Source organism: Erithacus rubecula (assembly GCF_903797595.1).
Source record: "Erithacus rubecula genome assembly, chromosome: 5".
Taxonomy (NCBI): Eukaryota; Metazoa; Chordata; class Aves; order Passeriformes; family Muscicapidae; genus Erithacus; species Erithacus rubecula.
In genome coordinates this window covers 66,163,740-66,179,205 of record NC_136687.1, presented here as the reverse complement: position 1 = coordinate 66,179,205, position 15,466 = coordinate 66,163,740, and the positions used below count along the sequence as shown (strand labels likewise).

Sequence of the window (15,466 nt, the reverse complement as noted above, 5' to 3'; positions counted from 1 at the left end):
AGGCTCACTGAAGATTAACAAAGAAGCTCAGTTGGAAGTTTCCAATTTCAGGAACTTTTGCTAGCATAGTTCTAGTTAGTACATGTGGAAAATGTATTTTTATTATGCTTGTATAGCACATATGTTGAAAAAAAAAATCTGTTTTAAAAACAATAAACTCTAGCCTGGTTACTAAAGAACAGTCTTTGATATCTTACCTGAACCTATCTGTAAACCACAACAGTTAAAAGAGAGGAATTCCAGGTGAGTAAAAAATAGAGAAATATGTGATTCTGGAGGCTCTCAGTTCTCAGAGGTCCAAGTTACTGGGGGGAAAAAAAAACAATATCCCAGTATTCCATTTGTCCCCAGCAGGACAAATCACCAGTGAGAGAAACCAGATACAACAAAGACATTTTTATAGTGCACTGAGGATTCTGCATGGGGCCCACAAACCCTACATGTTTGAAAAAGGTGCTGCTTTGGGCAGGGATGTTCACTCTGAGTCATCTCAAAGATGTTTTCAGCTCTATAAGGTGCTTGCCTGGAAACAGGAGCAGTTCAGGAGCCCTTCTACTGTCAGTCTTCCACCTCAGCTGCTGAAGAGCAGGGAGATCCTGACCATGGGCATGTTGGATATGGACCAGTGTGAAAAAAATAATCACAAAAAATGACTCTGCAGCAGAAATGTCTGCTATAAGAACTAAATATTTCATGCTGCATATGCTGAGGTTTTAAAAACTAAACTGAGAGTGAAGCTGGAAAAGGGGTGTTGAACCAGGAGACACTGGGGCAGAGGTAGAGCTGAGCTGATTTAAATGAAATGCAAATAAAGCCATCACAGCCTGACATGAATTGCTGCCAAGCCATCAGCCAGCCCTGGTCCCTTCACACTGATGACATCAAAGTCAGAGTGCTTCTCTCTCATTGCTATTAAGTCAATTTGGAGCCAATAAGCAAAATGTTTTCTAAATGTCCTTCTTATTTCCATTTTTTTTCCTAATGTGGAGACTGATGACAAGTCTTGACTTTACTTCCAGCTGCCAAGCTCCCATGAGAGCCAAAGCACTTTGGCACTCCTTAGGGCAGCACCTTTGGTATCTGCTCTGGAGAAGGCCAGGTTAAGATAAGTCCCATCTCTCTGATTTCTTCAGTGTTTACAGTCTATGGCAACTGTGGATAATCCCACGGGAAACACTTCTAAATGTGCATAAAAGTTTTCAGGCAACACAGTCTGCTCAGAGCCTATCCCAAGGAGCCCAGAACCTACACTATATAAGTGCACATTTCAGCTTTCAAAAGTGGCAGAAAACCACAATTTTCTATATTGAATCTATCATTCATTATCTATCATTTAACCATTTTTTCTTCTGGCTTATGACTTTGGGATTTTGGGGGAAGGAGGGTTATGAGTATAAATGGATCAGAGAAAAAAATACATTTAAAAACTAAATGGAAACCCCAAACCTTCACAGACTTTCTCTGTGTCAGCCCACACAAATCAAACCTGAAGTGTTCACTCAGACATACAAACACATTCATTTCATCCTCACCTGTATTCCTTGAATTTTTATGTGCTTATAAATCAGACCAGAAAGAACATCTACTTCTAAACTAAGTGTTTACATAAAAAGTCTAACTCACATTATTTACTGTTTGATCACTCTGGCAATGCCATTGAATATATGTCATTTGGAAGATTCTGTATCTTGCCCTACATTCAAGTTTTTCATTGTTGCTTTAAAATCAGCTAAGGCTCTTCCATCAAATTCAGGAAAAGAGAAATAAAGTAGCAATTTCCTTGCAGACTAATAATGTTATCATCTTGTTCCCATGACCTTTCTCCAAGGACTTACAGGATTTGAGGTATCCTTATTTCACCAAACGCCATTTGGATTTTGATGCATGAACTCAGCCTCAGAATCATTTTGAAATTCTGATCTCACACCAGCCCTGGGATCTGGTAATTTAAATAATGTCCTCATACCCCAATATTGTTTGTACTGTGAAAGGGATATTTATCACCTGGCACCTAGAAATGCTTGAAAACTGGGGAACCATGCCACAAAAAGCTGTTCTCCATAGCTCTCTATTCCAACAGTTTTACATCTCCAGGATATGCACCAGATCCTTTCTCTTTTATCTTCCCAACTCCTGCAGATGCAGCTGGCACCCCAGGAGCGAGGCAGAGCTCAGTGAACAGCAGGAAAGAAACTGTTGTCTCCAGAGCTGTGAGCTTTAAAGGAAAAATATCTGGCTGTGGGACCAAGATGGGAGGGTAAGGAACTGAAACCTTCCTCTGTGTTTCCTCAGGGCTAATCTCCCTGGTTCCAGAAGCTTGAACTTTAAATCACCCTCCAAATTAAGTTACAATTAGTATTTTCATATACTGATTCCGAATTTTCTATCCAATATTATTAAACTGGCAGTTTATCCTCTACCAACCTTTCCTGCCACTGAGGCAATTTATCTGCTCCACTGGGAGGACAGCAAGGATAAGGGAGAATGTGGGAGCTGGCAGCAGCTGAAATGCACATGTGTATGAGCAGCTATTGTTTTCTTTGCTCCCAGTTTGCTGCAGCTGTGGAAACAGAGCACAAGGTTTCCAGCTTTGTCACTGTAACTCATTTAGGGAAAAGGGGGGGAAATGTGTGATTGCATAATCGGCGCTCGCGGTTTCATGTCTACATGGGAGTGACATGGAAAGAAAACAATTTGACTAAATGCTTTGCATGCCAACCACAAATCCAGACCTCCCCACCAGATTCTGGGCTCTCAGCAACAACAGATCCCAGCGGATGTGACACCTAATCACCGTGTTACAAGGGAAAGAAAACTAAAATGACTCTGTGATTAGTTAGAGATGAATTTGCAGTCCCGCTCTGGTCATTTTTGCAGGAGAAAAAACAGAAGGAAAGGAGATAAATGGAGTCTGAAAACTGTGTGCAGTACCCTCGGGTACCCCTGAAGTGAGGCTGGAGCAGGAGCAGCACGCCAGGACAGGGACACAGCACACACCAGTTGGTGAGGGAGAGGTGTCCTCATTCCAGCTTCTGCTCTCTGCTCTGCTGGGGAGAACAGCAGCCCAGAGTGTCCTGATAGCCCAGAATAGTCACTGGTATAGACAGGGCAAACTTCAAAGTGTCTCCTTCTAATTGCTAATAACACAGGAGTTTTTACATGACCAAAAATAAAAACCTGTCATGCATATGTGTGAAGTGTTTTCCACCTAATTCTGTGACAGTTGAGGAAAGCTGGTTCATCTTTATATAGGAAGAATTTATTCAATGACTGCACCTAAGGGACAAGAAAGATATTCATTATATGGTTGCCTTTCATAAGAAGACATCTCTCATAAAAATGACATAATTGATGGCAGTCCTTAAAGTAGCAGCCAAATAGTTATTGTCCTATATTACTCTCTAATTAAAGTACTCATTTTGAGCATTTAGTACCATTTCTGAATTAAAATTGTCCTTATCTATTATTCATACATCCAGCACTTAGAGCCTACATCAACCTAAATGCTATAAAATGACCTTGAATTGACAGCAAGGATGACTGAAGGCAAAATGACAAGATGTAACATACAGGTTAACAACTACCACATCATGGGCTTATATGGTATCATTTGAGAGTTAACTGCTTTATAATTAAAGAACATTATGACATTGAAAAAAAATAGGACTATATGGTCCTTCAGAGGCATCTCAAGTCCTTTAGACACTTTCACAACATCCAAGCTTTGTGACAGCTGAAATATTTTATTAACCACTCAACAACTACATAAACACACCATTTCTGAGTGTGCTTAGGAGAACATCACAGTTCCACTGCTTCAGTGAACATAAGTGTGTCATAGGCCATTAGGTTTTTCTTGAATCCTTGGATAAATCTTACAGACAGTAATTTAAAGTTAGAAATAAATTAATACTGTGTGTATGATGATCATCTCTCTTTAGTATTCATAATATTGCTATTATCCTGTTCTGTGAGATGTCTTAAGCTCAACTGTCTCCAAGATTCTATTACAGGATAGAGAACAGATTCTTCCCTTAATCAATATGTACCTGTTTAAATAAAAGTATAATTCCATCAATTTCAATTGAATAGGCTTCTAGGTAAATTTTTGTTCAGAATCATCAAAGTATTAAAATGAGCCTATGAATTAATGCATTAAACTCCCTTTTTTCATGTGGAGGTTCATTGGGAATGCTGATTAATTAAGAAATATTCTTGGATGATTATTTCTGTTTCATCTCAACTTGGTTATTCTATTTGTTCTACTTAATGCATTCTATCACATACCATCATTGTAAAACGTGCACATGGGCATCAAAAGGAAATGATTATCTTCTCCTTCATGCCTGGTGTGTGGCACAGCAGTCTGACACAGCAGGACACCTGCTCTGGGTCTGTGCAGTATAATTATGCATTTCAGCCAGTGGCATTTGATGCTGTTGTACGAAATGATAAGGTGTGATTCAGAACTGAGTGTGTCATTCACTCCAACAGCCTAAGTTTAGGTTTTTAGGAGGCTGCAGTACCCACCCAGGGCATGAGACCCATTTGAGGTCTCATTCTTGGCAGTGAGAGTGATGCCTTCTGCTGCTGTCCCTACAGGCACCCTGGGACACACACCACACACAGCTGCTTCATGCCAGTCCACAGTAACTTTCCCAGAAAAGCTACAGCCCTGATAACATGAAGAACAGCTTTATCTGGGAAAAAAAACACCCAAATTTGACTTCTCAACAATAATGCTGGTTTTCTGGGCTGACATTTACTGGCAACAGCAGTGGCACTGACTCATTAGTGAGAGGAATAACCTTGCCTTGAAAGGGAGGGAGGGAGGCAGGGCTGGGAGCCAAGAGATGCTGTCTTCTGGGTTCTGCATAGTGTTCAGCCTGAGCATCCCCACCGACCTCCAGTTCTTTGCTCCTTCTGACACTTTGATACCAGTTTCTGAGTCTATTGTGCTGCTCATCTGTTATGGGTTGCTGGATTCTCCTCCCATTTCCTGACTCACCTGAGAAATACTGTATTGAAATCCCTTTTTCAGAAGTGACCACAACACTCAAGTTCAGTTTTGATCAAGACAAAGGCACTGTGTGGTTCCCAAACAAATAATGGATTAAGAAATGAGGTATTGCATTAACCTAGGTCGCCCATGACACGTTCCTGACTGACACCACCAGGCAATGGAACATCTTTGTTTACTCTCAGGGGAGATTCCACATGGAAAGGAACTGCTTTCCCTGCCAGTGTCTGAGTGGAGGTAGGTGTGCTGTTGGAGCACAGCAAGAAGAGTGGGGAGCAGTGTTGCAGGGCTGTCAGTCAGTTCTGTGATGGTTTTTAACTATCACATCAGAGACAGCACACACTGTACAGCACAGCATTAAAAAGGGAAGTAAAATGTCTGCATTCGAAGCACCACACGTTGGAACGGAAAAGGAACAAAGCAACTTCAGCAGGTAAATGACCAGCTCACTTTTCCACAGCTGGAAAAGACCTTTAGGATGGAGTCCAACCAGTGACCTGACAATGCCAATTCCACTACTAAACCATGTCCCTAAGTGCCACACCTATGTGTCTTTTACATCTCTCAGGGGTGGTGATTGAGCTTCAGGTGCTTCCAAAGCTTGACAGTCCTTTGGGTGAGGAAATTTTTCCTACTATCCAACCCAAGCCTTTCCTCAGCACAGCTTGAGGCCCCTCCCTCTTGTAGAGAGGGAACAAACTGGAGACATTATAATAGGGGATAGAGGTTAACAGCACATCTGTTTCTAGGCCACTGTGCAACGAATAATGAAGAGATTTGGAAAAATGCTTCTTTATTTCCCTGCTAAATCCGGCTTAGCAAAACAAGTAGTGCTCTCTTGGATGTCACTGCTGCACTCCCTAATCCCTCCTAACTCTCATTCACACTGCTCCTCACTCATCTTCCTTTGCTGCTTGCATTGAGGAGTGTCCAGAAGCCTAACAGGAACCAGGGCTGGGGTGCAACATCCCTGGAAATAAAATGGAGCATAAAATAGAGGGCAGAATGGAAACAGGTGCCCTATGGCTGTCAGTCCAACAAAAATCTAGAAAGAGATTCTCTTATGTGTCTAGCAATTATGTATAAAAGCAGACAAAGCATACATAAAATATTTGCTATAAAATGTTAATGTATTAATGAAGCTGTGCCTTATGTAAGATGCTAGTAGGTGATTTTGATCCCAGACAAAATACCACAAAAATGACTTATGTAATGGAGTGAGCTGGATAAGAGTAAGTGAGGTATAAATGGGACACACACAAAGTTTTGGCAGTGTACATTCAACCTATCCAGCAACCCCTAATACACTAATGGAACCTATGCAGAGATAACATCAGCTGCCTTCTGTGGGCCTTTCTCCCCCTCTCTGAAAACATTTATTTGACATTGTCATCACATAACCTGTGAGAAGGGATTTAAGGGCAAACACCTCCCAGAAAATGAAGATCACTCATTAAAAATTAAAAATAAAAGGTATAAATAATGATTCTCTGAGAAACAATGGTTGCTCAGGAGAAAGAGAATCACATTTAGCATTCATCAGTGTGTGATTCACTAAACAGCTATGGAGCTCTGATTTCAGATGATACCTTTGTATGGATAGAGCTTCTACACCTGCTTAAATTCCTTGGTGACAGAAGAGCTTTCTTGATCTCAACAACTGGCTGCTCTTGAATTGATGTTTAAGCACATTTCCCAAGGAATTTTACACACTAATCTGTATGTTTTACAGCTAAAGACACAAATAGGGATTTTCAAAAAGGTCTCTAAATCTCCATGAAATCAACAGAAGTTATAGGAACTAACAAAAGACCACTGATTCCTGATCTGCATTTTTAAGCTTCCTTTAAAAAAAAATCAGGTCCTTCAAGATGAAAAGGACATGTGCTGTTTTCTCAGAGGTGCCAAACTGAAATTATCACCAACACAGAAAAGCTCCTACATATTTGGTTTCCAATTCAAGGGTTTCCAGTGGGAGCCAAGCATTACGTGGAAAAATATAGCAGCAAGATCATAACCCATCCATTGCTCTGAAGCAAAGTAACTTTGTGGAAAGTTACTCAATCAGTGGTAAATATTTTGCAGCTTCCAAATCACTAATGTCCTGTCCAGGTTGTGAAATTATGTATTTCAGTGGTTAATAATCCTGGCAATAACTTCAAAATTAACAAAATAGTGTAATGCTGAACAAAGCATCATCATTTAGAATATGTTCTTGTTATTTTCAGCATTCTTTTCCGGCTGGGAATAGAAACTCAGAAATTGTGGGGATTATAAAGGGAAAAGAGGGATAGAGAAGAGTTAAGAATTGGGCATGCTTTGCATCTGTCTTGAGTGAAAAAGTGAAATATTTCTTTCCTCTTCAGGAGCCGGGAAGGTTGAAGGAGAAGCGAATCAGCCCCACAGCAGCTCATGGCACTGTGCAGCAGTGTCTGTGCAGAGACTGTAGCACACCTCAGAGAGGTGATGAGAGGTGACACCACCACAGAGCAGTGTCTGTGCTCAGGGGATGGGAACGTGTCAGGAACACTGCTGGAACCACAGCATCTGCTCAGCTTTGCCTGCAGGAGACTTTGCCATTCCCTGAACAAATCCATGGGGAGCACCAATGGGTCACACAGGAGACAAGGAGCCAGAGGAAGCTGTGAGTCCTGCAGGCAGCCTGTCAGCTCTCTGGGTGACAACATCCTTATCTCTATTGTCTGATTAGTGACAGCAGTGCATAACTTGTCCCCCCAAACAGATTAATCAACACCCCTGTGCACAGCTGTACAAAGTCAGTGCAGTAAGTTGCTGCCAAACTCATATATATTGCATGTATACATACATAGATATATATATATAGTCAGAACATTGGGCTTGTCCAGGATCACCAGTTTTCTCACAGTACTGGAGCACACTATAAAACACATTTTCAACTTGTCCCACTAATGTACCCCTGCAACTTAACCACACTGCCTTGGTTCTTCACGAGCTCTCCCAGTTGGCTTATTCAATATCCAGCACTTAATGTATTTTGAATTCTGGTAATCTGGCTGCATGGCTGTAAAATTCCTCAACAGTCCATTTCATGCCCAGCTTTTCATGAGCAGTGCTCGACAAACTGCAGGAGCAACTACTTTACTATTATTTGTGTTAAAGTCAAGCATCTGCTTCTCAAACCCAGACTCAAGTCTGTGTGTTCAAAATCAAAATGCAGGGGAGGTGATTAAAGAGTCAGCAGCCGCAGAATGGGAGAGCAGGAAAAGGTCTGTAAAGGCTCTGCCTGCATTCCTGGGGAGCCAAGAGTCTGGGCTGAATCTGCATTCTGGCTCTGACTGGGAAGTTCCTCCCATGTTTCTCAAGAGGGAAGCAGTGCTGATGGTCACCAGGGGAACTGCAGCCACGTCTCCTGGTAAGGATGGTGACTACTACACCACACTATGGAGAAAGGAGGTAAAAGAAAGAAGGGAAAGATGAAAAATCCATTAAAACCACATCAGAATCAGAGTGGAACTCTCTGATTCCAACCAGGCTTCCTTCAGTTTGTAAAGTTACCCAAAAATTTAAATTAAGCCTTTCATTATTTTTTTTTTTACATTTTCCTTTAGAATTTTTAGTGCATAATATTTTAGACATAGAGTCAATATAACATCAGTGTTTTAAAAATCAAATAGACACTTATCTTGCCTGAAATTCAGATTTTTTTTTTTTTTTTTTTTTTTCCCTGAGGGGAGTTGTGATGTTTTGGGGTGATTTTCTTTGAAATGTCATTTGACTTTAAACCATCGAGTATATTTTCTGATGTCACTCTCCTCTTTCCCCCTTTCCCTTGCAATTACACTATTATACTAAATTAAATCAACAAAAAAATCTTGTGGCGAGCAAGTTTTCTGCAGCTGGTCACAGTGAGCATAGCTTGGACATGATGCACCCTTCTAGGAACAATAGAATAGCAAAGAAGGGAATTATTTGATTTGAAATGGCAGACATCCTGGGATAGCTGTGGAAAAGCCATGGCTGGACATTTTCTCTGGAAATATGCAAGTTCAGTTCAGTTGTGGGATGGGAGAGGAAGTTCTCTGCTGGCTCTTCATTTTTTGGTATGTTACATAAGCTCCCTTTCCTCTTTACTTTTATAACAGCACATAAATATTTTATGAACTATGGGCCTTTGAACTGTGTTGCTCTGACCCACTGACTGATTCTCATTTGCCTCTCTGAAATTGCATCTCAAGTGCTTTGAAAAAAATGCATCATCCTGGGCTGTCATATAAAACCCAACATAAACCCCACAACAGTAATTCTGTTTGTTGCCAATGCTACAAGTCAACTCCAAGGACAATAAATTTCCACTTAATGTTAATAGTGAACTTGCTGGAGACATTGGCATTCTGATATATTAAAGGCATAAAGTGCAAACAGCTTTTAATTCATTCTTTATATGCTTTTAGTTAGCCCCCCCCCCCCAAAAAAAAAAAAACAAGAAAAGGAAAAAGGGAAGAACAGCTCCTCTTTCAGTGTGGAGTAACATAAATCCTGACTTTCACCAGCAAAATAATGGCTAGGTATGTCTGTGGATCTTACTGCATAACTGGAATTGTCTGTAGGTGCCTGTGATACCCAGGTTCTCCCAAGGCAACCCCAGGGTAACATCTGGTGCTTCACAAAGTGCACAAGACTTCCTAGTATTAAAGAGAAATAAATATCTCATGTGAGGCATTTAACACAGCCCATGGAACTATTCCAGTCCAACACTTGTAAATGGCTCTGCACTGACTACATTTTCTAGAATCCTTCAAACTGTTCCAGTTCAGGAAAAGTGCCTTTGTTTGTTTGATTTTTCTCTCCCCTCCCTTCCTTCCATCTGTCTTCATTCTCATTCCTACAGGATGAAGGATGAAACCCCACGCTTGAAAATGCAGCCAATTGCAGTTCTAGGATCTAAGATGAAGGCTTGGTTTGACAAGGAAATGCCTCCATTTCTTCTGAGATTACCTGTATTCCCTGTACAGGGTCTGAAATTGCTGTTCCAACTCTTTCTCAGTTGGAGTCAAAATTAAGATGCTAGCTCCACCATGATTTAGAGCACTTGCTTGTGAACAAACCTCATTTTTATTTCATTTGCTCCGGAAAAATCTCTCATCAGAATTCCTTCTGAGCCTATAAATATCCTTTGCATCAGCCACATCTAAGGATTTTATGTGCTGGAATAAAAGCCTCTCTGGGTCACTGGGATTCCTTACTGGGCCCATGGAATCATAGAATCATTTGGCTTGGAGGGGCCTTAAAGTTTATCCAGTTCCAAGCCCTATGCCATGGGCAGGGAACCCTCCACTAGAGCAGGTTGCTCCAAGACCATCCAAGCCCTATTATCACCTATATTACAGGTAATAATACAGCCACTGTAGCTGCAGATATTCTGCTGGCAAGAAACACAATACTGGAGCCAAGAAAATAAAAGGCTTTGTATGTTGCCCATCCACTCTAGCTGAAAAGAACAATTTTTCTTTATTCCTGCCTTCCCTAGGGATGAAAAAAAAGAGAAGAAAATTCTCATTCTCTCCTTGAATCTGCAATTTGCAAGGTGTGTTACTGAGACAAGAAAATGCAACAAAACAACAATTTGACAAAGGTTAAAATTTTCAAGTGCCTGACTACTATGGAGCCCTTGATTAGCCCATAGATGGAAGAGATAGATTTGAATTAAGTAGCTAAACAAATGGAATCACACGCAGCACACTTTGCCTTCTAATAACCCCCCAAAATGCACAAACACTATTTCATACTCTCAGCAGACAGAATGATTTCTCCCACTCACTCCCTCAGGAACGTGCTTTAAAAATTCCACTTCTCCCGCCTTAACTCCTACTTCAAAATTCTTCCCAATTATGACCATGGCTTCAGCTGCTTTTTGAAAAGCCTTTCTCTACCTGCAGGTAGTTTCTTTTCTTGCAGAGAAGCGACAAAATGAAACATTGCAGTTGTCCATCCTAAAGCAAGCTAGCAGCTGAAGTAGCAAACACGGCCCAAGAGCCACGGTGTGCATGGCTCAGGGACTCTCTCCGTGCTCGTGGGGCAATCACGGGTTAGAGAATCATATTTTTCATCCCAGAAAATGCTTTGCTGTTGGCTCAGGCACAGGTTGGCCTCTTGCTTGCCTGGCATTATCATCCACCTAGCCCAATTAAGAGAGGCTCCTTTCTCCCCTCATTTCCTTCAGAATGGGTTGATGAGGTGTGAATTCAGAACAAGCCTATCAGCGAACCGGCAGCCTGGGCAGGCGCGGCTTTTGACCTGAACAGCCCAGTGCCACAAATAGGGCGAATCCTCCATGGCAGTGAAGGGAAGCAATCTGTTCTCTCCCTGGCATGTTCCTGGCATGCCAATCTCCAGTTGTACCACGCAGACACAATCCCAACAGGGGGCAGAACATGGGAAGGAACACACAGTTCAGCTGCATTTAGAATTTCGTGTGTTGCTGTGGGTACATTTCTCTGTTTTGCATGTACTTCCTGTCTTCAAGCACCTACTCCTTGCCTAAGTGAACTGTCTGGGTTTATTTAGATTTATTTAGCTAAGCAAGCTATTTAAGAAAATCCACACTTCTATTTCTAAGAGGTACATCAAATTATAGCTTCAAGAGAATGACATTTTGTGTTTAATGAATTAATTCTGGTTTAACCATGGTAAAACCACGTGTATTAAATAAAATCTTGTGAATACAGGCCTCACTGGCTCCTAAATTTAGGTGCATCTAGATAACAAACTGAAGATGTGTCAATGTAAAAATACACTAATGGAAAACCATAGAGTTAGAATAATGGAATCACAGAATGGTTTGGGTTGGAAGAAACCTTAAAGATCAGCTGGTTTCAATGTCTGGCAGGGCCACCATGGTCTCCTAGTTCCTGACGCTAATGGAGCATCCCTGGCTTGACAGGATAGAAAGGCAGAGGAAAACACAAAACACAATCCCACACAGGTTCCATACATTTACCCAGCACAGGGTGGGAGATGAAGTACACTCACTGGCTGTCTTTGGCAAAAAGAATATAATAAAATAAAATAAAAAAATTAAAATAACATTTTCTGAATGCATGAACACTGAAATAAATCTTTATTTCTGCTGAGTTTTCTGCTGAGTTTTGAGAGGAGACAAACTGACCACAATTAAAGCATCACTTGTGAAAGCCCAAGATGCTGAAACATTTCTTTAAGAAATGTTAATGCAGGAAAATATTTTCAGTTTGGATCAGGGTACTATAGACAGACCAGGTTTCTCTATGGCATCAGCAGCTGATAAGCCTCGAGCAGACGGCAGAGAGGAAATATTTTAATTCCATTCCTGCCTGGCCAGTGTTGCACCAGCACCAACTGTTTCAGACACTTCTGCAGAGTGGTAATATTTGCAAGTGTTTCTTTAGAAATGTGCAGGATTTAATTCCAAGTACGCAGGACTGTTTTGACACAATTTATCAACTGATCCCAAACAGATCAGGCTTGGAGCACACTTGTTCCATTTGCTAAATTCAAAATTTCCCTTGTGCAAGCCAAGGGAATTAGGCTCCACAAGGGTGGGGGTTTTCTTTGTACACTTCTGCTTTGTTTTTTTAAAGCATGCTTCTCTGGCCATTCACAGTGGCTGCCAGAAGACTGAGTTCAAGTGAGACAGCACATTTACACAGAAGAATGGCTGAGCAACAGACCTTGCCCTCTACAATAATGCCAGTTTATAAAAAGAAACAGGCAATTTATATATATATATTTATCTATATCTACAGATATATATATAACTATATCTTTTATGCTTTACTCTGGTGAGGAATTATTTCTCCTCCCCTGTTCATCATAATCCATGTTTTTTTTGGCAAGGAAGAAACTTATGTATAAATAAGAGCATGCATGGTTTATTCCCCAAAGCAAAATCCAATTCACTGATAACGAGTGACAATTCCATTTTGCTGGACATGATTCAAAAGCAAATAAAGGTCATAATTCTAATAAAAACCAGTATTACCTATAGCAGAGGAAACACCTGGAGTGTGCCTAATTGGTCATCTCTAATCTTTAAAACCTAATGAAGGCCCAGCAGTAATTTTGCAGGAAATGTCCTTGCTGTTAAACACCATATATCTACCCCAAAAGACCTGAAAGCTTCAAATGATCTTTTAAGAAAATTTCTTTATATGTCAGCATCCATTAAATCATGAAATAGGTCTTTGCTCAGCAGAGAAGAATTTTAAAGAGCACAAATGTGCTTGTATTTTTGAATACCAGAGCTGTAGCTGCCTATTAGTTTTCTGACCCTGCATATGACATACCAGTACCTTGATCTGTAATACAGATCATTTTTAATGATGAAATATAATCCAGCAACTTCATGTTTTACAACTTGTGAAAGACAAATCCTTCCTTGCTCACTGTCTCAGGTGCACAATCAGGATTCAGATTGGGACAGCCTGGGTTCCCAGCACCAGGGCCACAGAGAAGGCTCTGCCTGCTCATTTGGGCAACTGCCTGCCTCATTTCTTCAGAGAAATACCAAAACAAATGAAGATGGAACAATTGGCCTGCTCTTATCTTTATTTAATACCTGCAGGTGATGTCCAGTGACACTCCAGCAGAGCAGGATGCATGGACAATGGCATGGGTCATTTGACACTGGAACACTGAAACTGAGATCATTATTTTGTTTGATGAACTGGAAACATAGAGAAGGAAGAGCAGAAACACCACAAAACCAAAACAAACTCCAAATACATAAACACCCAAGACTCCAAAGCTCAAGGCTGAAACAGACATGATGAAAAAGACATTTTACTGTGAAAGGACAAGAGGGTGAGCCTGGCACAGGATGCCCAGAGAAGCTGTGGCTGCCCCATCCCTGGAAGTGTCTGTGGCCAGGTTGGACAGGGCTCAGAGCCACTGGGACAGTGGAAGGTGTCCCTGCCCATGGCAGGGGTGGACCAGGATGAGCTTTAATGTCCCTTTCAACCCAAACCATTTTATGACATGCCCATATGATTTCTTTAACTAACCCTGAAAATTGATTTGGCAAATTGAAGTTGTAAAATGAAAGATTTGGAATAAATATATTTAAGCTGCAGGCTTTTTCATTCTTACAGTACATCTGTGAGGAATTAGAAAAAAGAATTGGGTTAATTACATTCTGAGTGATTATTTCCATAGGGGTTATGAATATATGTTTAAGGTGAAATTTATACAGATTAAATTCAACAACCTGTTCAGACTGTAAATTTGCACTCATCAAACTGCTGCACTGCCTGCTGGAGAGCTGAAATTCAAAAGGAAATTGAATTAGAGGAATAACCTGAACTGAACAGGAGGCAATTCACTTACAATAACCACAAAGCAGTGCTTTTGGGGTGGAATCATCAATGGCACTAACTTAAGTTCTTGCAGAAAATAAGATCTGGGGCTTGCTGGTAGCCCACCCTGAGGGTGAGTCAGCAATGACTTGGTGCTGTGGAAAAAAAACTTTGTGTTATTGGGACCTACATGAGGGATTAGGGAAAACATGACATCCTCCTTTAAACAAGGCAATAAAACACAGGTTTCCCAGGTATGTTAGAGGAAAGAAAAGGCATTTGCTCCATATCCAAAGACTGAGAAAGGGTACAGAGCTCCAAGCTGGCTGTTGTCCTATCATGGGATGGTGAGGCTGGAGCACACCTCGTCCTGCACTCCACAGAACGTGGGAGCTCTCACAGGAACGAGCCATAAGGATGATCAGCTTGGTTTAATTGGCAGATCACAGCTGAACTGGTAAAAATAGCACAAGATCTGTTGTTCTTGTGACATTTCCTACCCATCAGCAGCGGAAAAGCCTCAAACACTCTCTGATAAACAGACGCCTTGCCCAGATTTTCTGCTGAGGTAAATTCATGCCAGTAAAGGAGTGGATGTACTGCCTTCCAATTACTCAACTGTGAAAATATTTTAGTAACTTTGGGACTGAGAACAAGGCATCAAGGCAGGACTGGTCAAACTTTTACTGGAACATTGTGTCCTGTTCCAGATGACACTTTTCAATAAAAAATAGGCCTAGATATAAAAAGTGCAGAGGAGTACGTTAAGAGTCATCAAAGGTATATAAACCAAGGTATATAAACCCTTTCAAACAATAAGAGTCATCAGAGGTATATAAATCCTTTTCTGTGTGGAAAGATGGAAAAAACTGAATTTACTCAGGCTGGAGAAGGGAAGAGCAGAGATGTGATAATAGACTCAGATGTACAGATTTATCACCTTTTTTAGCAAAGCAAGTTCTTCACCTGAAAATTGCCAAGAGACCAGAGGCTTAAACTGCAGGAGGAAAGATGGAAGTTAAACATTTTAAAAGTGATATAACCTGAATGAGAGCTAAGACTGACTGGGAGAAGTGTGGAAATCTCTGTTGAAAGTTTTTAGGAACAAGTTATTCCCACATAATTAAATAGTAAT

General features: G+C 40.9%; 1 protein-coding gene across 1 annotated transcript in view; it reads right to left on the bottom strand.

Annotated features, from left to right (window-relative positions):
* Positions 1–15,466, bottom strand: part of ARSJ (arylsulfatase family member J) — a 33,067-nt gene that overhangs the window by 6,472 nt on the left and 11,129 nt on the right. The window lies entirely within an intron of this gene.